Below are 24,936 nucleotides of genomic sequence, written 5' to 3' on the forward strand. Positions count from 1 at the left end.
TATTTGTTAAGTGTTTTTTTTGTAAACCTTAAAGTGTTAAAGAAATATTTGTAGTCATTATTAGTGGCTTTATCAGTGACTATAGATAATTATCCCCTTAGTGCCAAAGATTTGGAGATCTCTTTATACACATAGACTCTTTCCTCAGTCTTAGGAATCTCTGTCTGCCTATTGGTCATCTCAAACTCATGTGTAAATCTCGTCCTTCTTACAGGGTTGGGCAAAAGTGAAACTCAGCAACACTTGCTGTTGATGTCCCTGGTTCCTTTCCCCTGTTAAATTTCCTTAGCAGTGTGTCATCGTTGTCATTCTTTACCTTCTGTGCAAATTAATTCATTCAATAAAATGTGGTCCATGTCCCTTCTCCACTATTATAATCATAGTTTTAGAATTGAATGTGATCTTAGAGGCCATCTGCCCTCATTCCCTACATCCAAATGATAGCATACCATAGGAAAGATGTTCCCAAACTTTCCTTATTCCTGACACCCTTTGTAACTGATTATTTCAGAGTCCATAGGCCTAAATACATTCTTATTCTATGTATTAAGTTAGAGTCAGATTAATTAATAAGTATTTTGTCCTAAAACCTAGGAGACATTTGAAAAATTAATTCAAGTAGTGTCCATTTTCTGGGGTCTAATCTTACTTCCAGCCCTCTGAATGGTTGAGGAGAGGATTAAGAACATTGAAAAATAGGTCATCTGTTTTTTGACATTACTGTGGCAATAATTTAACCATGATATCACACAATAGCACCACTCCCAATTCTAACTATTGTCTGTATCTCTGCTATAGTTCTTCCCTATTGTTTTTCCCCTAGGTAAAATAATTTCTAATGATGCTTTGAGGGGATAGGACAAAATAGAAATTGAGATAGGGAGGCCTATCACCACAGGTTTGTGTTCTGTATTCAGGAAAAACAGGTAAGGTGTAGAGAATCAGAAAGAAAAATACTTTGACTCAGAATTTTAAAGTTGGCAATATCATCAGAAAATATTCTGTTTAATGACTTGCCATTTTACATATGAGGAACTTAAGATCCAAAGTAGGAAATAATTTGATCATGATCCCAGAGCTTGATACTAGTAAAAGCAGGACTAGAACCCAGTTCAACTGACTAACCCTTATTCCCTCTCCATTACACAGTGATCTAATAAAGTCATCACCACAAAGGATAACTACTTTTGAAAGTTTTATCAATCCTCACTAATTTCAGAATTCAACTAGAAACAATAAATTACTAAAATTTTCTCTGTTATTAGAAAATGTTTTGCATGTGCACATTTTTTGATCCCCAATGGACTTGATTGAAATTAATAGCTTTGAAAGAATCCCAATGGTTATATATAGCAGTTGATGGAAAGATATTATAAAAGGACGTGAGAACTATGAATTTAAGCATGTGCACTTGATAAATTCAAATTCTATAATTATTACTTACTGAGCTCATCAGACTTCTGTGAACTTCTTAAATGGAAGAGAAGCAAGATTTATAAAAGAGGCATTGCTAAGTAATCTGAGGAGAACCATAAGATTACAGCTGTATAATGATTTTGAGATGGGTTAATTCTATAGCCATTCTTTCTTTCTACTTACACTCTGGGTCAAGTGAATAGATGAATTTCTTCCATTTTCTAATCTCATTACAGGTTTTGTCATGAAAAGTGAGTTATCACAGAATTTTATTGTCTGATATATTTGGTGAATTATAGTAACATACAGAAGACGTTTAACCTCCCTCAGAATTGTATATCTTGACTGACTATTCTGCCCTTTTCCATTCTTTCTCAGAGTTTCACTTCTAAAGCAGCAAAATTATTACTCTTTAATTTTTGTATAGTTCAGGAGATGGGGAAGCTTAACTAGAAATAGGAGAGAATTAAGTTACCTCCCAGATGAGACAGAATGGCTTTTGGAAAAAGGAAACCTTATAAATAACCAGACTCCCACCAAAGAAGACAAATTAACTGCCATAGAGATATACAGATTGCTTTGGGAATTTCAAGAAGAAAAGGGTCACTAACCAGAAACATCAAAAACTTTGGGCTTCCTCTAGCATGGAAAAAGATAATATCTGACATGGGCTTTAAAGGACAGAGAGAACCTTAAGAAAATATAATGTTCTTGGACATTGCTCTTCATCCATCCATTTGAGGTATTATTATATGAAGCATGACTACAGTTTCATAAAGTGAAATAAATCATGTTAGGCAAATTATAAACCCAGCAATGAATGATAACAAGAATAATTCAGTTTTAAATCATCCAAGTAAACTGAACAACAATATCTACTTTAAAGAAGCAATGATTTAGCTGTATGAGTAATGGAGAATGGAACAACAACCTTAAAAAAAGACAGAAACCAGTTATTTTAAGCCTTCAGGAATGTCTCTAGTTGTGTCTAGGTGCATTTCAGATTTTCTTAAGAATATTTATTATACTTATGTTCTGTGATTACATTGGTGTGTATAATCCCTCAACTCAGTATGTAATAACTTAGTTGATTATTTTCTTTCAATTTTATCAAGTTTCATCCTCACATCTTCAGACAAGAAATATTACATTTATCCAGCATCTAGCAATTGAATTACATATAGTAGACTCAATAATTGCTTATAAATTAATTCATCTCTAAACTTATATTGAAATTCATTCCTTTCTGGCATAGTCTTTATCTTTATCTTTATATTTATAGTCAGATATCCTCTGAAGCGTGGAGATTAAAATTAATATGTAAAATACTAACTATTATATTTATGAATATTTTATTAATAATAAACTAACAGAGACCTAACTAAAAGGTTACTAACCAGCCCGCTCCCAGGAACAAAAGAGCAGGAGGGAGGAGTTACAGCCAAATTCAAAACAATAATGTGACCATGCAAACGTGGAGGCCCAGGAGAGATAAAAGGGGATTTTGGGAAAACTAAGGGACTTATGGGGGATGAAGTCCAAGGTTCAAAATCTTCATTTATATATACCCCCCTGTGATCCTTTGGGAAACCAGTCTCCGCAATGGATCATAAAAACATAATCAAGATATAAATTGTAATAATTTGTGGATAAAAGGAAAAAAATCAATGATTGCTATATTAACAAAAAGCCAATTTGGGGGCAGTCCTCTTTGGCAGAAGAGTATACATTCAAAACAAATGTTTTCAAACCTTCCCTACCCCCCACCCCCGCCCCATAATTCAATTTCACTTTCTAAAGTTCACTGTGGATCTTCTCGTGCAGTGTATAGTCTCTGCAGGCATCTTTATGGCATCTTCTCCAAACAGGTTCGTTGTCTGGATTCTGGGAGGTAGCAAATTTCTTATCCTAAAATTTCCTAAATTCAAATCAAAGTTCACAATAATAACAAAGGCCCACCTGAAGAAAATAAAACCGGGATCTCAGGAATACATGGCTGAGTTATAAAGAATATGAATCAATTGCAAAAGAAATCAAAAACATAAAAAAATCCACATAGAAGATAAAAAATAACTTGTGGATGAAATAAAAAATGTCTTATGTCTTAAATCTTATGTCTAAAAATATCTAAGTAAAAAAATAAAATAAAACTATAACAGGTCCTTGAATCAGGGCCCAATTAAAGTGATTTAAGAAATTATGCACTTACCCAGTCAGTAACCAGGATGAAAGAAAGTTTGCCACACTTATAAAATACAGAAAAAAGGTACTAGATTATAGGGGCCAGAATGGTAGCCATGTTGAGGTTCTTGAATAGAATGTGGTTTAGAGGAAGTTCTGCATCTCACAGCAACCTCGAACCCCAAACAAGTTCAAGGCCTCTTGTCTTGGCTCAAAATTAAATCAATCCCACTGAGATTGGTTTGTCTCTTTGACCTTGTCCTCAATTTGCACTATGCAGGTTGGCTTTGTGCTTCTTTAGCACTGTGCAGTGACTATTTTTATATTTTCTTCTTCTGGAATCAGGCATAATCATTAAGCAAAGTCCCATAATATTTAAACAATCAATGGCATTCTACAGTTTAAAGCTTTTTTGGGTATGCATTAATATTAGAACAAATGCATTTTAAACTTATATTACTGTAAAATAAAAAAGATTAATATTATTTATAATTCAAAGTACTCAAATACTATATTGCAAATACAAGGGAAAAAACAATAAGAAAAAATGTTTTAAAAATCAAAAATATATAACTTACAATCAATGACACCCTGTCAGCCAAGGGGAGGTAGAATACAAAAATTCCTCATCAAAAAATGTGATCCATTTCCTTTTTAAACTTGGCTATGAACTACTGTGAATGCAAATTATTTTTATAGAATAACAGATTTATAAAAATAATAATATAGCAAATAATGTAGATTCAAATAAAGTACCAAATTCCCAAAATTCACAACAGTCCAGTTATTGACAATAGCAAACAAACCCATTATTATATAGGATTTACATGAGTTTATACATAGTTACTTGCTGTGTGATGTTTAAAAAAAAATCTATGAACTCATGGATATTCGTTACAAGTTATACAGGTATAACAATTCTTTAAACCTTGGCAAAAACACAAACCTCCATATTGCTCAGGAATATCTTTTTGGGGTCTAGAACATCACAAAGAAATCTAGATTGTTCTGGTGGAAATAAATTAAGCTAAATAGTTAAATATCGTGCAAGCAGGAGCTCTTTTGGCTTCCTGCTTTATATATAACAACTTTTGGTAAGAACTTCTATTTGGTTCTCTACCTTTAATACAACATTCTTTATTTTATATATAATATACATATGTATATGCCTATCATCTATTCAGAAGGTTCTAGGTATCTAAAGTCATTTCTAAAAACCCCTTATAAAATTTCAGTTTAAATTCTTAAGTCATTATATTCTCCAAGGTTGTGTAAGTAACATGTGACCTCGATAGTTAAGATGGAAAATCCAGGATACATAAGACTTATGGGCTTTTTACAACTAAAAAAAATTTTTTGTGTTAAATGTTCATGGGCTTTTTTACAATGGTACGTTGTTCTGTAAAATCATAGGTAAATGGTACAGATAAATAATCATATAACAGAGTTAGATTAATACAGGTAAACTTAAAAAATTTTTTCTCGAAGAAATCAACAAAAACAATAATATAAGCAAATTACAAACAATGCAGTCAAAACCCTTTTTACCAATTCCAATAGATTTGTTCACTATTAGGGAGGGGAGACAAAACTCAAAAGGTTAATAAGCAGTGAACTCCCATATATCTTTAAGATTCATCCCTCTCCTCAGTATTTATCATCCATTTGCATTTTGTTTGTCAGAGCTCTGAATTTCATCATAGTGAGGGAGAATTCTGCACTGAGCATTTGACTTATAGGTGGTGGTTTTTTTTTTTTGTTTTTTTGTTTTTTTGTTTTTTACTTTTTTTTTGTTTTTTTTTTAAACCCTTAACTTCTGTGCATTGACTTATAGGTGGAAGAGTGGTAAGGGTAGGCAATGGGGGTCAAGTGACTTGCCCAGGGTCACACAGCTGGGAAGTGTCTGTGAGCATTTGAGACTTTCAAAACTTTGTCAAAATATTTCAGTTTGGCTTCTAGTTTAAACAGAATAGCTTTCGGCATATTCTTCTTGAAGGGAAAGAAGCAGGATGTTAAATAACCAATGAAGATACAAACTGCTAGTAAGAAAATCAAGTATAGCCAATATGCACTGGAGATCTCAAGGAATTCAAACTGCAGAGATTCAAGCATGCTTTGCAATAGCATTTTGTTCTCTAAAAAAAAAAAAAGGCTGAATGGAGTTTATTTATAGTAAACAGCAAAATCTTGCTGGAGAACAATAGGGTATTTGCATATGAGAGAACTGACCAAAAGGTAGAGACAAAATCCCCAAAACTTCTGCTTCAAATCTACTGATTTAGTTTCTCTGCCCTCAAAAGAAAAGCTGCAGAAGTGCCCTTTCTGTGGAAAAAAAAATATCCCAAGTTGCAAGTCTCTCTCAGTCTGGAGTCCAGGGCCAGCTTAAGACTTCAGCTCAAAAAATGGCTAGCACAGGCTGGAAAACCCATGTGGGGTGGGGAAAGGGATTGGGTGGAAAGATTTTTATACTTCACCCTCTTCAAAAAAAGCAGCTTGGAATGGGTGGCAGGTCTAGTCACTGCAAGTGGAGGCTTCAGGCTGGGTAGAGAGGTGAGGAACACTGGCTGGAGCAGATGAGTGTGAAAAGGCAGCAGCAGGGAAAGCAGGCTGGCAGGCTGGCGGGGTGGTGAGGTGGTGGGGTGGCGGCTACAGTGGCCAAGATGGGGTGAAAGCAGGAAACCCCAGCTGTCAGCTCTTGGGCAAACTTTCTAACTATACTGAAAATTTATTAAAAAATATTTGAGGATTCTATCCCTTCGTGGTTAGCCAAAATTGTGGATATTAAAATTAATATTCAAAATACTAAATATTATATTTGTGCATATTTTATTAGTAATAAACTAACCGAGACCTAACTAAAAGGTTACTAACCAGCCCACTCCCAGGAACAAAAAAGCAGGAGAGAGTTTACAGCCAAATATAAAACAATAATGTGACCACACAAATGTGGAGGCACAGGAGAGATTAAAGAGAATTTGGGGAAAACTAAGGGATTTATGGGGGATGAAGTCTAAGGTTCAAAATCTCCATTTATACTGAAGATAATGAGGCCTCAAAGTAAGGCTATTAAATATTCAAGCATTGATTAATTACTATATGTCAGGCACTGTGCTATATGCTGAGTATACAAATTGAAGGAGAAAGATAGTACCTTCCTTCAATTAACTTACATTCTCTTACTCTCCTCTACCTGAGCAATATATCTATGTGTGTGTGTATGTGTGTATGTGTGTATTTGTATTAATTCAATAGCTCTAATCAAAGTACGAAGTCTATGTTTCTTCTTTCACTCTACTCAAAGGCTAGCTTCATCCAAACATATCATCAAAGCCATTTTCAAGTGGTATGCTTACTTCAGAAGCATTATAACTCCAGATTATAGAAGTGTTGAGGAAGACGTGAAATTTAGATAAGTAGTTATTTCTACCATCATGGAATTTCCAGTCTATTTAAAAAGGTGGACTTAATTGATTTTTTTTTCAGTAACATTTATTAAGAGCAACAACACTGTGCTAGATGTTGAATATACAAGATCTGAATATGGTATGGTCTCCGAACTAGTAATATTGTTATAGGGGAGCAAATTGGTGAACCCCTGGGTTCGGGAAGGAAACCATTCTCAAGAATGAGAGGACTCCAAACTTAGCTTAAAAGTAAAAAAGAAAGATTTATTAGTAAGATAGGTTTAATGGCCAGCAAGACAGCATGAGTGGAGCAGCCATGGGAGGCTCTCCCAGAGTCCCCCAGTTCTCGCTCTTTTGTATCCTTTCTGGTAGTGTGTACCTGACTCCCTGCACTCAGGCTGGGAGTTGGTGCAGGGTCCATCCTAGACCCTCAGGGCCTAGACTGTCCGGGTATGTCCAGGAGGTGTATCTCTTTGCCTATTTCAACTCAAAGGAATTCCAAGGACAATGGTCCTTGCCTTGGGGGTCTCAAGGGCAGGAAGGGGGAAGGGAATTCCCCTGCTCACAGCCTGCCAGAGTCAAGGGGTACAGGGTTGCTGCCATCTCTGCACAATGCCCATGTCAATATTACCAATGTATAGTATGGATAATACAGTGTCAAATATATGTTGTTGATAAGTATGAAGGAAGTTCAAGTGAGGATGAAATCTCTGACTTTCAAGATAGGATTCAACATTGTTTTAAATGATTTATTAGAAGATAGGTTTCAACATTGTTTTAAATGATTTATTAGAATTCTGTTGAAGAAACAGAAACCAGGTGGGTATTGAAGATGAGAGAAACAGGAACTGATTTTCAAAGAAGTCTCAAAGCAGCAAAAGAAAATAGTAAAACTTAAAAGCTGAACGCTGTCCCCTTTAATATGAAAAAAATAGTTCACTTTATTAGATTATTTCATAGGATTATATAGGAAAAAGCGTTTGACATCTTTCTAAGTGTTCTCCAAATAGTAAATAGTATGAATAGGGAACAAAAGTCTAACTGGTTTTAATAAAAATCCTCCATCTAACTCAGACCTTTTGAAATCACTTTTTCCTCTAGCAGTACCTCTTGCCAATTTTACCCTACATGGCTATAAAAGGAATTCATGTGTAAAGGCTATTAACACATTCATCATCAAAGGAGAAGGTCTACAACCAGATTTATGTCTAGACCAAACGTTACTCTTTACAATACAATCCATTAACTGTGCATAAACATGTTCAAGCAATTTAGATAATGTGGGTAATGGTGATGTTGAGTGATGGCCATGCCCCAGGGTAAAATGATTCAAAATCGGGTGGCATTTCCCATCTCATGTCCAGATGTAAACTGACTGTTTATGATAGCAAATTAAACACGGACAGGCAAAGGGAGGGAGCAATCCAAATAACTGTCAACCCTATTAATACCTTTTTCCTGCATTTTCCATTGAGACCTAAAACTGACATTATTATTGTTTTTTTTCCCCAAGGTGTGACTTTGATGCAGATACATATACAATGCACAAGCACTATTTATCTATCTCTATGCATATATACACTGATATAAATTCAATATGCATATATATGCATACACAGAATATGTATCTGTATATTTACAAGTATACATGGACATATTTCCTGGAAAATTCAATGTGGGTATATTGTGAATATTTGTGTGCATGTATGTGTATATATGCCCTTCATCATTAGGATGTCTCATACCTCTCCAGGCTTTTAGGGAAGTAATGGGAACCAGGGAAAAGTCCAGTTGTAACATGATTCAAATAGAAAATCTCATCTTCTCTCACTCCACACTGATATACATATGTGTGTGTATATGGATAGGAAAGTAATAGATCAATAAAGCAATCCTCAAATATTGACTAAGAGTCAATTAGGGGAAGTCACTTTGTACTGGTGGTGCCAAGGCAAAAGTGAACAAGTCACAGGTTCACGGGACTTACTTTCTATTTGAGGAAGCAACATAAACATAAACAGAAAAATACAAAATGTATACAAAATAAATACATGAAAACTGAGGGGATATGTGATTGTAACAGTGGAGATCAGGAAAGGTTTCATGCATAGATGGTATCACTTTGGTAAATCGACCATCTAAACCAGAAGATCCAGCCATCCAGGTTCAGCATTCTATTTATTATATCACCTCGCTGTCCATATTCATTTTTAAATTATTTATTTCCAAATCTTCAATAATGTAAACAGTTCCCAAACTACAAATAATATTATGGGAACATGGAGAGAACAGATTTTATTTTGAAATGAAAATTTCAACCAAAATTTTTATCTCACAGTTTGTTGTTTTTCAACATATAGGTTATGGCCATGTCAAGAAGCTCTCAGTTAAAATAGAAGAAAAAAATTTTTTTACTCTAATTAGAAATCCCAAAGACTAATGGATTTCTACAAAACATAGTCCTAGGACCTACAGCTATTTATGCAAATTGAATAAGTGAATTTATCCATTCAAATGAAAGAAAAAAATGGAAATTTGATTAACAATACACTTTAGTTAACTCTGTCTTGACTTAATCACAACTATTTCAATTCTCTTTCATTACTTAAGAGCACATATTTATCACGCGGGAAGTAAATTATTTATTATTCTTTGTCATCATATAACTAATTGTGCAGAAGGAGACATAAGATCTGAATATTTATTTAGAGGATTTAAAATGGGCCTGATATTTCAGTTAGTACAGGGAGTTCCCAAATGAGGAAACTTTTTCTAACACTTCAGGTTCTCTGCAACACATACTCTTATAGACTTGTCTAAAGAACTCAGATTTGGTGAATCATGGCTCAGGGTCACGGAACTCATTATTGGTCCAAAACAAGATTTGAACAACAACAACAACCAATTGCTTAATTTAATTCAATCATATTTTGATTTTTGAACTAAGCATAGCTCTTCAGGTTCATGTCCTAATTAAAGCCTTTCTATAACAATTCCATTTGAGATATTCATTGAATACCAACAAGATATTAAATTCTATGAAAGACAGAAATGTATATAAAATACAGTTCTTGTCCTTAAAAAATTTACATTCTAATAGGGGTAGATTAACAAGACACAATTATAAATCAAACTTTGGGTAATAGGAAGCATTAAAAGTTTTAGATTAATATCAAGTATGGAATTTTTTCATCATCAGCTTTTCATGGAAAGAACTAGGTCTCCAAACAATCTGTTGTTTTAATTCTAGGTATATATTTTCATTTAATTAATTAATAGGCAATATTTAATGATGTTTTTACTTTTATAAATCATTTCCCATATTGTAAAATTTAAATTAATATCCAATAATTCCAAATTTATATTTTATAAAGTTTATTAATAAGCACTTGAAGTAGAAGAACTACAAGAACAAAAGTAAAAACCTCAGTAAAGCCACACGAGTAAAATTCTACTGCCTGGCTCTCACCCAACCATCACTACCACCTTCCTGGGAGCAGAAAGAGAGGGCAGAGCTACCCACACAACTTTATCTTGAAAACATAAGCAAGTAACATGAGAAGGAAAATGGGAATCTGGGAAAGAGAGTTCTGGGGTGGAAAATTCTAATTATACAATAAGCTATCTCATTTGATATTTACAACCAGAATATGGAGTGGATGGCCTTTTTATCTTCATTTTACAGATGAAAAAACTGGGGCTTAGAGATGTTAAGTAACTTGACCATAATCACAAACAATTAGAGAGTGCATGAGGCAGAATTTATATTAGATATTTCAGATACTGGCACATTATACTGGTCCCATCCAGAGTCACTAGACTAACTAGACATTCCCTGAGAATTCAAAGCAGCTGGAATTTTCTAATGTATTTATTGTATTCTTTCATTTTGTTTTATTATTCATTCCCTTTTAAAAATGTATTCCCTGTATATATATATGTATATATATATATATATATATATATATATATATAACTTGTTTTAATTAATTGGATTCTAAACATCTTGAAGGACAAACCATTCTTCTGCTATTGTGGATAAATTGCTGCAGTAGGGAAGACTTGGATTGAAACCTGACTTTGGTATCTTGATAGGTATCTGTTGTTAGCAAATTCATTTAGTCTTAATTCTCAGTTTCCTCACTTGTAAAAGGTGTATAATAGCTATACCTACTACAGAAGGCTATATAAGTAATAAATAAAGCAATTGGTACAAAGTACTTCACAGACATCAGTGACAATAAAAATGTAGGCTAGTAACATAAATAATATTTGGCAGAACAAACAAACACAAAATAAATGTTCCTTGGGTTACTTTAGGTCATCTTCATATGATGAAAAATACTTTGATGCTAACCCCATTATATTCCTTCTTCCTTCACTGTACATATATTGGAAGAAAGTAGACAGAACATTGCTTAAAAATAGGTCTTGCTGAGGAAAACCTGCTCACATGAAATTCTTTATCAAACTGTGCTAGAAAAAGTCAGACATTTTCAGACAATCACTGATAAAGTGTTAGGAAAAAGATTAGGGCAAGAGCAGACCACGTGACCCTGACATTCTTCTTAGTGGCTATAGAACTTATAGAAAAGTCTATGAAGGCAACCGGTCATCTTTTTTTCAGATATATGTACCCACCCATACATTTTATATTAAAAAAGATAACTCAGTCCTCACATTCTTTGCCAGGTCTTGGGAATTTTATATTAGTCTATAATTTGCCATTTCATTGCCCATTATAAATCTATAAAAGATTAGGCTTATATATTTCCTAGTCAACTCAAAGTCAAGTTTAGTCATCTTACCCTGGTCATAGTGACATAACACTCAGAAAGCATTCAATCACATCACTAGGATAAATCAAATTCTAATAATATATCTTTGTATATATTTATTTGATTTCCAAAATCATGCCTTTTACCTACATTCAGCAAGAGCAAAGAGCAAAACTCATGGTTATCTTTAATTGTCATTCTGATTTAAACATCATAAATAATTATTGCTAAGACAAGTGTCAAACTGTTCCCAGGGAAGAAAGTTTGAGTTAAATGCCTTAAGTTATGTATATATTATACTATTATAAAATATATGGTGCATATGTGTGTGTGTGTGTGTGTATGTGAATATATGAGTCTATTTATTGCAGAGAAAATAGAAAGAGGAGAAAAAGAAAAAGAGAGAGGAAACTCAGCAATATGATCATGTTACCTAGAGAATTAAAGGATAAGACTTCATAAGTCTTTTAGTAGATAATAGATGGTCTGTTTAAGGTTCTTCCTTATCTACTAAGAACAGAATAGGCAATGGGACTCCTTAAACTCCATATACATTTGACCAAATGATCTTTAATATGACCCCTCATAGGGAATGATCTGATGAAATAGGAGATTATTTAAAGCTCCTTTCACAAAAATATATCACTAGGCGACCTGCCATATCCTAAGATCTAAATGGACGGAAGCTTTTTGTCTTTGTATCTCTCTTGTTTACGCAATGCCTTGAACAGAGAAGGCACTTAATAAATTCTCCTTGGATTGAGTCATGACACTGAATGGTAAGGTAGATATTTGTTTTGATTACCTCCCCAGTTCCCATTTGTTCCCCTCCTCCTCATAAGCTATTCAATATTGTCATACTCATTCAAGCCCCCATTACAATATATTTTTTGTTGAAACCTTTATATCTAGATCTTTCAATCCTCATTTCTCCCTAAAAATACTAACCTCTTCCCATTGATTTGGTTCTGTTTAGTTCAATTTAATAAAAAATGATTAACTATCTATCTTCCTATGTTTAGTACCTACAGTTTTGTGGTTCTATAGAGGGATATGAGTTTAAGACTTTAGTTCCTATACTCAATAATTTTACTATTGGATGAGTAAAAAATTTAAGACGTGTTGGGCAGCTTCATGTATCTACCAATATATATTTATTTAATGTTTCAATTAAATTTGATTAAGATTTTAATAAAAATTTAAAGGAAATTTTCAGTTTGTTGTAATTTTGTAGATGAACAGTTAGCATTGTACTTACTAACCTATAAAATTGAACTTCCTTCTTTTTCTCCTATGAAAGGAGTGGACAACTTTGTTCATAGGATAGTTCCTTCCTAAAAAAGAGGCAGGCACAGGTAGAATTCCTGCTTAAGATTCCTTCCAGTTCTGTGAACCTAATAAATGTAAAGGTCAAAGTCAGCATACATGAGATTATCTTTATTTATCACCATCATGTCCCTGTCTCACACACACATACATGCACAAACATATATATGTCACTTTCCTATATACAATTACAATAAAAGAAGTTATTTCTTAATATAGAATTTTATTTATTGCAGAAAGGTAAGTGTTTGAGAATTTCTAGGGAATTAAATATATTTAATGTTTTCTATAAATAATTTATAGTTTACATCATTGCCTTTAATATTTTAAACACAAAGAAACTATTCAAGCCCATCACTTGGTAGCTAATTTATACATATTTGTTAGGAGATTACAGACATATTGATAATATGGAGCCTGGGGCTATTTTTATTACCAGACAGTCTCATAACATCCCTCAAAACTTTTCCACCAGATGGTAACCAAGTTAAGTTGTGGGTGATATATTTTTAATGGATCAACGAATGCAAATAAAAATAACAAATGGCAATCAAACCTGCATTGTAGCAGAAGGTGAACCTTGGCTGAGATCCGAAGGGATGATTTCCCCCTAAGGGGATACAATGGTGTTATTAGGAACATTAGCTATGTGTGTATCCAAGACACATCAAGTGCTTGTATCTTGATAGGCTGTAGAGATGCGCTCAAACCAACAAAATGAAATGTTACAGGGACAAATGTAAAGGCATCTATCTATATATCTATCTATGTCAGCTACAAATGTATACCACTGAAGAGATTGTTTTGACAAAAGCTCATTTGAAGAGAAAATGTGAGGCAAGAGGGTGAAAATAACTGCTTAAGAGAAAAAGAGAACATTTTTAAATTTTTATTAATAGATATATATCCCCATGCCTAGAAATCATACTTTCTTACCTTCCCCTCCAAGAATTACTAGATCTCTTCAAAGCTCATCTATATTCTTTATATGGCCTATGTTTTAGTTCTTATTGCTGTCCTTGAAAATTACTTTGTTTTATTTTTTCTATATTTTGTATTTAACCCTATTCCTATCATTTCCCTTGAACCGAATGTATACAGCTTGTGGGCATGGATGATTGTAGTCTGAACCTTCCTTTGAATCCCAAACAGTACAATTTCTGGCACAAAGAAGACTTGATAAATGTGAAGGAAGGAAGGAAGTTAAGTTATACTTTGTACTTTGAGAGTATAACCACATCTGGAGTATTGTATTCGGGTCTGGGTACCAAATCTTTTAGAGAATATTGATTGACATTTAATCAAAATATGGTGACCAGGACTTCTGGGAAAATAGAAGGTAGCATTTGAAGAAAAACCTAATCATCAATATATCCCCACAAAAATAACAGAAATATTCAAGAGAAGTATTTTTTCCAAAAAAATTAAAATATTAAAAAATAAATGGACTATGGAATAATTCTGACACAATGAAATAATATTATAGATTAAGGATGATTATCAGAATGGTAAGGGTTTATAAACTATAATTTATAAGGAATATGAGAGGTATAAAGCAAGCATGATATTTATCCCAGTCAAAAGAAGGCTAGATGATTGTATATACATGTGTATACACACACATACACACATACATACAAAAGGCTAGGAGATGAAAGAAAGATTACATTATTCTGAGTTGTTTCAGAGGATAGGACCAAGTTCATTCATTTGTACGCTCGTGGAGAAAAAAATGTATATTATTGAACGTTCCTACAAGATCTTGGGATGAAATATGAAAGATTGACTTTAAATTACTAGCAAAAGTAAACAAAGTTATTTCCTATTCAACAATTCAAAGCCAAAAGCACTTATGCATCTACTTTGAGAAGCACTTGGAGAAGATTTGGAGATACAAAGGAGCTATAAGCACTTATTTGTCTCTAAGGCACTTATATTCTAAACAGACTGAAAACATATACATAACATAATAATAAGAGTAATTTGAGGAAGAGCAGAACACTGACAACAGGCAGAATCTAAAAAAAACTTTGTCTGAGATACTACATCTAGTAAGAGTCATAGAGGAGACTGAGAGGTCTAAGAGGTGGGGTCTAGGCTACACAAAGGCAAGGTGGTAGGAAGTTGACTGCTATGTTTGTGAAATCGAATGTACACCAATTTAATTGGAATCCCGAGCAGCAAAATATAGCACTATAAAGGGTCTGGAAGGAAGACTGGAAGAACACTTCAAATCTGAGATTTGCACTTTATTTTAAGGCAACAGAGAAACATACAAGAGACATATGTTAGACTTGCACTATATAGGAATATGATTTTGCTCCTCTGAGGGATTTACTGGAATTTTATAAAACAAATCAAAGGCAATCAAATGTTGTAAGAAATAGTAGGTGGCTATGCATCTGCTAATTTTAGGAAATTCCAAAAATGTTATGGGATAAATACTCTTCTGGAAAATTAAGTCAATTCATCAAATAAAGGGATGCATCATTTGTCTGTGATATCTAAAGTGATAACAAGAAGTAGATTCTCTGATAGTATTAACAAACAGTAGACAAATACTCTGCCTTCTAGGAGCTTATCTTCTAGTTGAAGATAAAAGAAGTGCAAACACTGAAAATAATTAAAGAACAATGTAAGAAATTATATAACCAAATGCTTACTTTTGACTCTGTGTTATAGGAAATCAGAAGAGGGAAAAATATGAAATAGGACTCAGAATCCAGGGAAGTAATAGGAGAAGCAGAAAAACAGTTCTCTGAATGGGGAGGAACCTCATAGGCTATCTAGTACAACAGATACTTAAAAAAAATATCCTCTTTACTACATAAGAGGCCGGTAGTCATCTAGCTATTGTTTAAAGATCTTCAATTAACTCTTTTTTAAAAAAATAATTAATAATGTGGAAATAGGTTTAAGTTATACATACATTTAAATGTATGTATAACCCAGTGGAATTGCTTGTCAACTCTAGGAGGAGAGTGGAATGAGGGGAGGGAGAAAACATGAATCATAGAATCATGGCAAAAATTTAAAAATAAAAAATTTAATAAGGATCTTCAATTAGAGAGAACCTACTCTCTTGACAAGAAAATGCACATTGCATACCTCTTAACTGTTAAAATTGTTTTATTATTGTTTAGTATTCAGTCCTATTGGACTTTTCATGACTCCATGAACCATAGTATATCAATCCTATTTATGTAATTTTCCTAGGAGAGATACTGGAGTGGTTTGTTATTTCCTTCTCCAGCACAAATTGAGGTAAATTACTTGTTCAGGGACACATACCTAGTGAGTGATTGAGGATGAATTTGAACTTGTCTTCCTAACTCCAGAACCCCCCACCCCCACCCCCATCCACTGTGTCACCTAGATGCCTCTGTTAGAATACTACATTTTATTAATTCCACATTTGCTTTTTTATAACTTCTACCAATCACTCCTAGTCACAGGTTAAGGAAAACAAAATTATTCATTCATTTAGGATAAAATACTTGAAGGCAGCTATGATACATCATAAGTCATTGGTGCCTTTTGAGAGATTAGTTTCACTAGAGATAAGGTAACAGAAGCTAGATTGGGAAAGAGAGGGGAGTAGGCAGTAAAGAATAATTAGTTGATGAAGTGGAGAGGTACACATATATACATATACACATATGTATATGTACATTTTTGGAAGTTTGAAATGAAGGAATGAGAAAAGAGGTTTATAAGTGAAGGAGTAGCCTTAAAAGAAACAAATACATTATATATATTTTTGAGTGTGGAGGCAATTCATTCCTTACTGACATTTCAGATTGTGGGCAAGCCCAGTGTTCTCACTAATATTTTTTTTTTCTTTTCCTGATATTTAATTCTTCCATCTGTCTCCATTCCAATCATGTTTATTGATTTTACTTCTTTTATCACTGGCCATTGACTGGTGGTGTCCATAGTTATGCATAAGTAGTATTGATCCTGAGGGAATGACCCTCTAATGGGTGTCAGCTAAGGTCAAGAGCGGAGTATAGCCCTTCCTTGATTTTTGTTAATTTAGTTTATTGGGATTTTGCTGTTCTCATTTTCAGATGAGGAAATGGATTGGTTATAGGATGAGAGGAGATTTTTAATGAATTCATTATTTGAACTGGTCATGGTCAAGGTGCATTGTTGTCCTTTTTCTGGGCTGGGTAGAATAGCATACCCTGTCAAGACACCTTGACTTCGGGGTGTTTCTGGCAAAAGGTATTCTATTCTCTTGGATGCTTGTTGGGGCTATACATACTCAGCCCTAGCCAATTTGCAGGGCAGTATGTGCAGACCTGATTCTATTCAAATACCTTTGGTTTCCTTTTTTTTTTTAATTAAAATTGTTTAAATTTAAATTTATTTATTTAGAATATTTTCCTATGGTTACATGATTCATGATTTTTCCCACCCCTCTTCTCCCTTCCCTCCTTCCTCCTGGAGCTGGCAAGCAATTCCACTGGGTTATACATGTATCATTGTTCAAAACCTATTTCCATGTTATTCATATTTGCAATAGAGTGATTCTTTAACATCAAAACCCTAATCACATCACCGTGGAAACACATGATCAATCATATGTTTTTCTTCTGTGTTTCTGCTCCCACAGTTCTTTTTGTGGATGTGGATAGTGTTCTTTCTCATAAGTTCCTCTGGATTGTCTTGGATCATTTCATTGCTACTAGTAGAAAAGTCTGTTACATTTGATTGTGCCACGTTTCACTTTCTGTGTACAATGTTCTCCTGGTCCTACTCATTTCTCTCTGCATCAATTCCTGGAGGTCTTTCCAGTTCACATAGAAATCTTCCATTTCATCATTCCTTTCAGCACAATAGTATTCTATCATCAAGAGATACCACAACTTGTTCAGCCATTCCCCAATAGATGAATACTTTGGATTTCTTTTGGCTGCTCTTCTTGGTTACAAAGGGAGGTAGGAGGGGAGAACTAATCAGAATTCATGACATTTTCTAGTGAAGAAAAATATTTTGTTTTTCAAAAATTTCATCTACCTTGGGGCAGCTGGGTAGCTCAGTGGATTGAGAGCCAGGCCTAGAGACGGGAGGTCCTAGGTTCAAATCCGGCCTCAAGACACTTCCCAGCTGTGTGACCCTGGGCAAGTCACTTGACCCCCATTGCCTACCCTTACCAATCTTCCACCTATAAAGTCAATACACAGAAGTTAAGGGTTTAAAATAAAAAAAAATTAAAAAAAATTTCATCTACCAAAATGATTGGGGTATTTTAAGAAGAAAACTTTACAAAACTCATTTGAATAGTTCAGTGTTTGCCCTGTTTGTAAAGTTTTCAACTTCCAAATGCTAATACAGAATATTTTTAAAAAGTAAGAAAAATATTAGTGGAAATAATAGACATTTGCACCTTGCTACTAACTAGAAAAACAGGGATCTGTCTTAGACAAATCCAAATTATTTTAGTTACAGTTCCAACTTCTATTAAATACTATCTGTGTGACCTTAGACAAATCACTTACCTCTTTAGCCCTTTATGTCCTTGTCTTTAAAAGGAAAGAATTGGAAGAGATGTCACTTGATTTCCCTTTTAGCTCTAGATTTATGTCCTTCTGAAGCAATGAATCTATAGTCCTATGATAGAGTGATTGTTCCTTAATACAGAACCAGGAGAACAGCTAGGTGGCTCAGTGGATTGAGAGCCAGGTCTAGAGATGGGAGGTCCTAGTTGGAAATCTGGCCTCAGACAATTTCTAGCTGGTTGACCCTGGGCAAATCACTTAACCCTCATTGTCTCACCCTTTCCACTCTTCTGACTTGGAACAGACATCCAATATTGATTTTAAGATGGAAGGTAAAGGTTACGTTAAAAGAAAAAAAAAAGAACCTAAAGAATTTTAATAACAAAGATTTGATTCCTTTCCCTGACTCACTCAAATTTACCCCCTTAAATTTACAGAATGCTCACAAAGTTCTGTGGTCCAATTATCATATACTATTTTGGAGAACTCTATGTATCTTCTTCCCTTTCTTCTTCCACAGACTAGATGACAAACTCCATAAAGGGAAGTATAGAGGTCTGGAGGCTCATTCCCTCAACAACAATTCAAATAATTGAGAAGTATCCTGAGAATATTTAGCTACTATTCCTCTCAGAATTTTGAGAATAACTCGAAGGGATTGGGGGTATTTTTCTTTTCTTTTTTTTACCTTCTGTCTTAGAGTCAATACTGGATATTGGTTCTAAGGCAGAAGAGTGGTAAGGGCTAGACAATGGAGGTTAAGTGACTTGCCCAGCGTTATATAGCTAGGAAGTGTCTGAGGCCAGATTTAAACCCAGGACCTCCCATCTCTGGGCCTGACTCTCAATCCACTGAGCCACCCAGCTGGCCCCAGGTATTTTTCTAATATTGCTGCTTATAAGCTTCCATCTGACAATATCTCCCTAATATTTTTTAAATCATTAATAACAATTATATTTATAAAAGACAAAAGGATAATATAATTTTCAAGCCCTTTTCTTTTTTTCTTAGAATTAATACCAGTATTAGTTCTGAGGCAGAAGAACAGTTAGGGCTAGGTAATTGAAATTAAATGTCTTGACCAGGGTCACACAGTTAGGAAGTGTCTAAAGCCACATTTGAACTTAGGTCTTCCCAACTCCAGGCCTGGCCCTCTTTTCACTGAGCCTCAAATCTGCTAATACTATCTTCTTAAACAGGGACTACACACTTCTTTACTACTTTATGACTTCTTTACTACTTTAATGTCTGGCTTCAAACAAATTGAGAGCTTTTAAATTCTCCCTGCACCTCAACTATACCATCATGTTCACTTCTGAGTAGGATCCAGTGGATTCATGAGAGTCTCCCTTCCTTACAGGATGAAATGCCTCTTGTTAGATTAATTCACTGCTGGGCTAGGTCAAGCAGTTGTTTCTGCAGTTGATTCCTCATTGTGCTCAGTTGCTTCAGCTGCAGATAAAATCTGTAATCTATTCCAGCATTGGCAAAGGTTTTCAAGTTCAAGTACCCAGAGGGCAAATTCTAGCTGTATGTGAGCCTCCCCTACATTCCCAGAGAGAGCTGAGGGAGGAATTGCTTGCTTTAGGCGCCTGGACAGATGGGTAGGGAATGCAAAAAATGGCCTCAGAAGCTGGGAAGAAGGGAATGGAGCAGCTCCTCTATGCCAAGGGTGACACTCATGCCAATACTTCGCTAAAGTTGATCTATTCCACACAAAGTTGTCCTCCTTAATGTCCAACAACAAGCTGAGGTGTGGTGGGAAATTTATACACCTATACACTCTTATGTTCAATCTGCATGATTAACATATTCTCCCTCACTTTCTTAAGTAGAGACAGTGAACAAAAAGGTAAAGTACTGATTTAGAGTTGATTTCCAACTTCTGAGATGCAAATACTAACACTGAAAATTTAGCAATGGACTCACTTGAACTGATAAAAGACTACCCTCTCCTGAAATACCATCTTCAATGTTCATTCATCTAAATTCAGAAGTGAATAAACATAATAGAGACATAAGAAAAGAAGTTTCTTCCTATTAAAGAAAAGTACTGTTGCTGGACTGAAGGGAGAGAGGTCTGGAGGTCCCTCCCTCACCCAGTGGCCCATAGCAGTTCTAGGTTTTTTTTCCAGAGAAGAGAGAATGTCTAAAGCTTCTGAATGTACACTCAGTTTCAGTTCAGGAAATTAAAAGGGTTTTCAGCATGAAGTAGGATGACAAGAAGTAGTTTAAGGAGACCTGCACATGCTTTGAAATGGGGAGGGGAAAATTCCCTTCATCACACATTTCTGGAAACACATCTATTCACTTTTTACAAGTTGGTACCAAACAGACTCTATTGGACAGCTCCAAGAACTGGATTCTCCTTGGCCAGTCCTTCTATTACACAGGGAATGACTCTATAAAAAATGTTGCCTTTCCTCCAAAACTCAGCACAGTATTCTGCATATAGTCATTATAGAATAAATGATTATTGAGTTAAATTGAGTTTAATGGTAGCCCAGGCAGTAAATATATATATATATATACATATATATATATATACACACATTATATACTGTATAAGGTAAGATATAGTTCTATACCCCAGTGAGTATGGTTGTTATTCCCTCTCTGAGCTATTTATGATGAGAATAAAGTTTAAACATTGTCCATCACCACCCTCATCCTCCCCTCCACTGTAATAATTTTTCATGCCTCTTTATGTTATATAATTTACCCCATTCCACCTCTCCTTTCCCTTTTCTCTCATTGCAATTCTCTTTTTCACCCCTTGGTTTTTTTGGTTTTTTTTGCATATCATATCATCATTATTAGCTTACTTCCCCACTCTCTAAGTATATTCCTTCTATCTTCTCTACTACAAAGAATAATGTTAAAGAAATACAGATATCCTCTTTCCCTGTAACAGTAGGTAGAGTTTGACCTCATTGAATCCCTTAAATTTTCTTTTTCTTATTTACCTTTTTAGGCTTTTCTTGGATCTCATGTTTGGTCTTCAAATTTTTTGTATAAGTCTGTTTTTTTCCTCAGGAATTCTTAGAAATCTGTGTTATCAAATGACCATTTTTTCCTCTGAAAGAATATGCTTAGTTTTTCTGGATAAGTGATTCTTGCTTGTAAACCTAGAACTTTCACTTTCCTGAATATCATATTCCATGCCTTCTGATCCTTTAATGTGGAAGCCATTAGGTCCTATGTGATCCTGATTGTAGCTCCATGATATTAACATTTTTTCTTTCAGGTTGTTTGCAGTATTTTCTCCTGGGCTTGGGTGCTCTTGAATTTAGGTATTATGTTTCTAGAGGTTGTCACATCAAGATTTTTTTCTGGAGGTGATCTGTGGATCCTTCAATTTCTATTTTATTTTCTTCAAGAATATTTGGGAAATTTTCTTTGATAATTTCTGGACATCTGGACATCTATTATGAAGTTCAAGCTTTTTTTCATCATGGCTTTCAGATAGTCCAATAATTCTTAAATTGTCTCTCCTGGACCTATTTTCTAGGTCAGTTGTTTTTTAAATGAGATATTTCACATTTTACTCTGTTTTTTCATCCTTTTGGTTTTATTTCTTCTTGACATTTCATGAAACCATTAGCTTCCAGTGACCCAATTCTAATTTTTAAGAAATTATTTTCCTCCATCAGCTTTTGAGCCTCCTTTTTCATTTGGTCCATTTCTTCTTGCATTGCTTTCATTTCTCTTCCCCATTTTTCCTTTCCTCCTTTTAATTGCTTTTTGAAATCCTCTTTGAGCTCTTCCAGGATCTGTGTCTAATTCATATTTTTTTTTGGACTTTGAGTGTGTTAGCTTTGCTTTTACTGCCCCCCTATGTATCTATGCCTTGTTCTTTGCATAAAAATTCTCTATAGTTAAATGCTTTTTTTTGTTTCCTCATTTTCCCAACCTTTTTATAGGTAGACTGTTCTCTGGGAGGTTAGGGTACCCTCTTAAGCTTCAGTCCTTCCTTAATGCTACTCTTAGCTTTATTTCTGTGTTTCTGCCAGTTTCAGTTCTACCAAGATATTATGATGGCCTGAAGGCTAGGAGTTCTGAGAGCTACCTCCACTGCTGATTCAATTAACCTTGAGACTGCTGATGGCTGAAATTCTCACCTCAGGCTTGGGTGAAGTTTTTGGTCTCACTCTGTGCTTGATCAGATTAGGCACAGGTCAAATTCTAGCTTCAGGCTTGAGTGAAGCTTTTGGTCTCACTCTGGGCTCCATCAGGACATGCAAACTGCCCTGCCCTTGAGCTTTGACAAAAGGCTCAGGGGACCTAGCTTTTGGTTCACCAACTACCCCAAATTTGGATCTATGTCCTTCCCACAAGTCCTGACTAGGACTTCTGGCTTTAATCTGGGACCACACAGATCAGTCTGCTTCAACACAGATTGCACTGGGCTAGAATTCTGGACCCTGCTGCAGATTTGCTTGGAACCTCAAGGGGTGTGTATTGGCTTGGACTTCTATGTGCCCAAGTAGGGTCTCAAGGTCTGGATGTTGCAATGGGCTCAGTTTCAGAACTTGGCACAGAAAGAGTGGGGTTGAGGTGAGGGCAGGACTTGTTCTTGATTCCTTGCTGTAACCTGCTGCTGGCTGTACTCCTCTCTCATACCAGGGCCCTAGATGTTCTCTGCCTGCCATTTAGGTTTTTCTCTTCTTGAAATTTGCTTCATTCTGTTTCCTTATTGGTTCTTTCACTCCTGCATTCATTTTGTGGCACTATTTTAATATTAGTTGGAGGGGATTCTCATGGTGGTTTTAAGCTTCCCTGTTCCTACTCCTCCATCATGGCACCAGAACCAGAAATCCTACATCATACACTGTGAATGAATGAAAAAAAAAGGAATTTATTAAGCTTAGATATGTGTAAAGTGAGATCTTAACACTGATGATACTAGTCAAAACTTTGTTTCATCAGAAGATGTGGTAAGCATAACTTCAAAAATGCATATATGCATACAAGGAAATTTTTTTCTTATTGTCATTGATGCCTTATGTTTTTTTTATCTTTTTTAAAAATATTTTTGTTGTCAGGCAAAACACACTTTCATATAGGTCATTGTTGTAAGAGTAAACTCATATATAACCAATACCCCAAAATAAAATCATAAATGCACTGATGTGAAAGACAACTACAATAATCCTTTCTCTGGAGGTGGATAGCATTCCATGTCATCAGTCTTCTAGAATTGTCCCAGATCATTGCATTGCTGAGAATAGCCAAGTTTTTACAGATAATCATTGTTCAATATTGCTGTTACTAGGTATAATAATGTTCTCTCAGTTCTGCTTATTTGACTCTGCTCCAGTTACCATTTATCTTTCCTGCTTTTTCTGAAATCATCTTGCTTATCATTTCTTTTAGCACAATAGTATTTCATCACCAACATATAATACAGTTTGTTCTGCCATTCCCAATTGATGGATCTCTTCTTAATTTCCAGTTCTTTGACTCTACAAAAAAGAGCTATTATGAATATTTTTGTACAAGTAAGTCCTTTCGCCTTTTTTATTTTATCTTTGGTATACAGGCCCAACACTGGTATTACCAGATCTGAGGATATGCACAATTTTATAGACCTTTGGATATAGTTCCAAAATTTTCTCCACAATGATTGGATCAATTTACAACTCCGCCAAAAATGCATTAGTGTCCCAAATTTGCCACATCTCCTTTCTCTATCTCTCTGTCTCTGTTTCTGACTCTTGTCTCTCTCTCTCTCATAGACAAGTCAAGTATTGGGCTATATATTATACTTAATAGCTAAAATATTTTTTTCTATCTATTTGCCCCCTCTTTTACATTTTTTGTTTTTTTCTGAGCTTAATTTTTTTCCAATATTCTAATTATTGTGTATCACTGTTCACTAATCTACCACTCCTCTAATTGAAATTCTGGCTTGTAAGAAATATGTATAGACCATTTAATGTATAGACATTTTTCCCCCAAATATTTCCCTGTCCCTTTCGTTACTCTGTATACCTTGAATTCCTTTGAATTGTGTCAGAACAGCAATGTCTTAAAATATTATCACATGACCTTTTTTTCAAAATTGTTCTTATGATTTTCTGTCATCTTAAAAATATGGTAATATTTTCATCACGCTGTTCCACTTCCTCAAACACATGTGCTCTTCACTATTTTTTTGTGGATGAAAAAATCCTTTGAAAGTCTGCTGAAAACAATGGAGTTCTTCTCAGAATAATATTAAAAAGAAAAAATAATCCAAGGAAATACTGAATTATTGAATTATTGAAAGTAAAGATTTGTTTTTTCCCATTAGTTTATAGATCCCCTTGTAATTTATCCATAGAG

At 34.6% G+C, this 24,936-nt stretch overlaps 1 protein-coding gene across 1 annotated transcript in view; it reads left to right on the forward strand.

The window, feature by feature from the left end:
• RIT2 (Ras like without CAAX 2) overlaps positions 1–24,936 on the forward strand; it is a 500,982-nt gene that overhangs the window by 360,523 nt on the left and 115,523 nt on the right. The gene's annotated exons all lie outside the window — the stretch shown is intronic.

The sequence above is a fragment of the Gracilinanus agilis genome, chromosome 1 (assembly GCF_016433145.1).
Source record: "Gracilinanus agilis isolate LMUSP501 chromosome 1, AgileGrace, whole genome shotgun sequence".
Lineage (NCBI taxonomy): Eukaryota > Metazoa > Chordata > Mammalia > Didelphimorphia > Didelphidae > Gracilinanus > Gracilinanus agilis.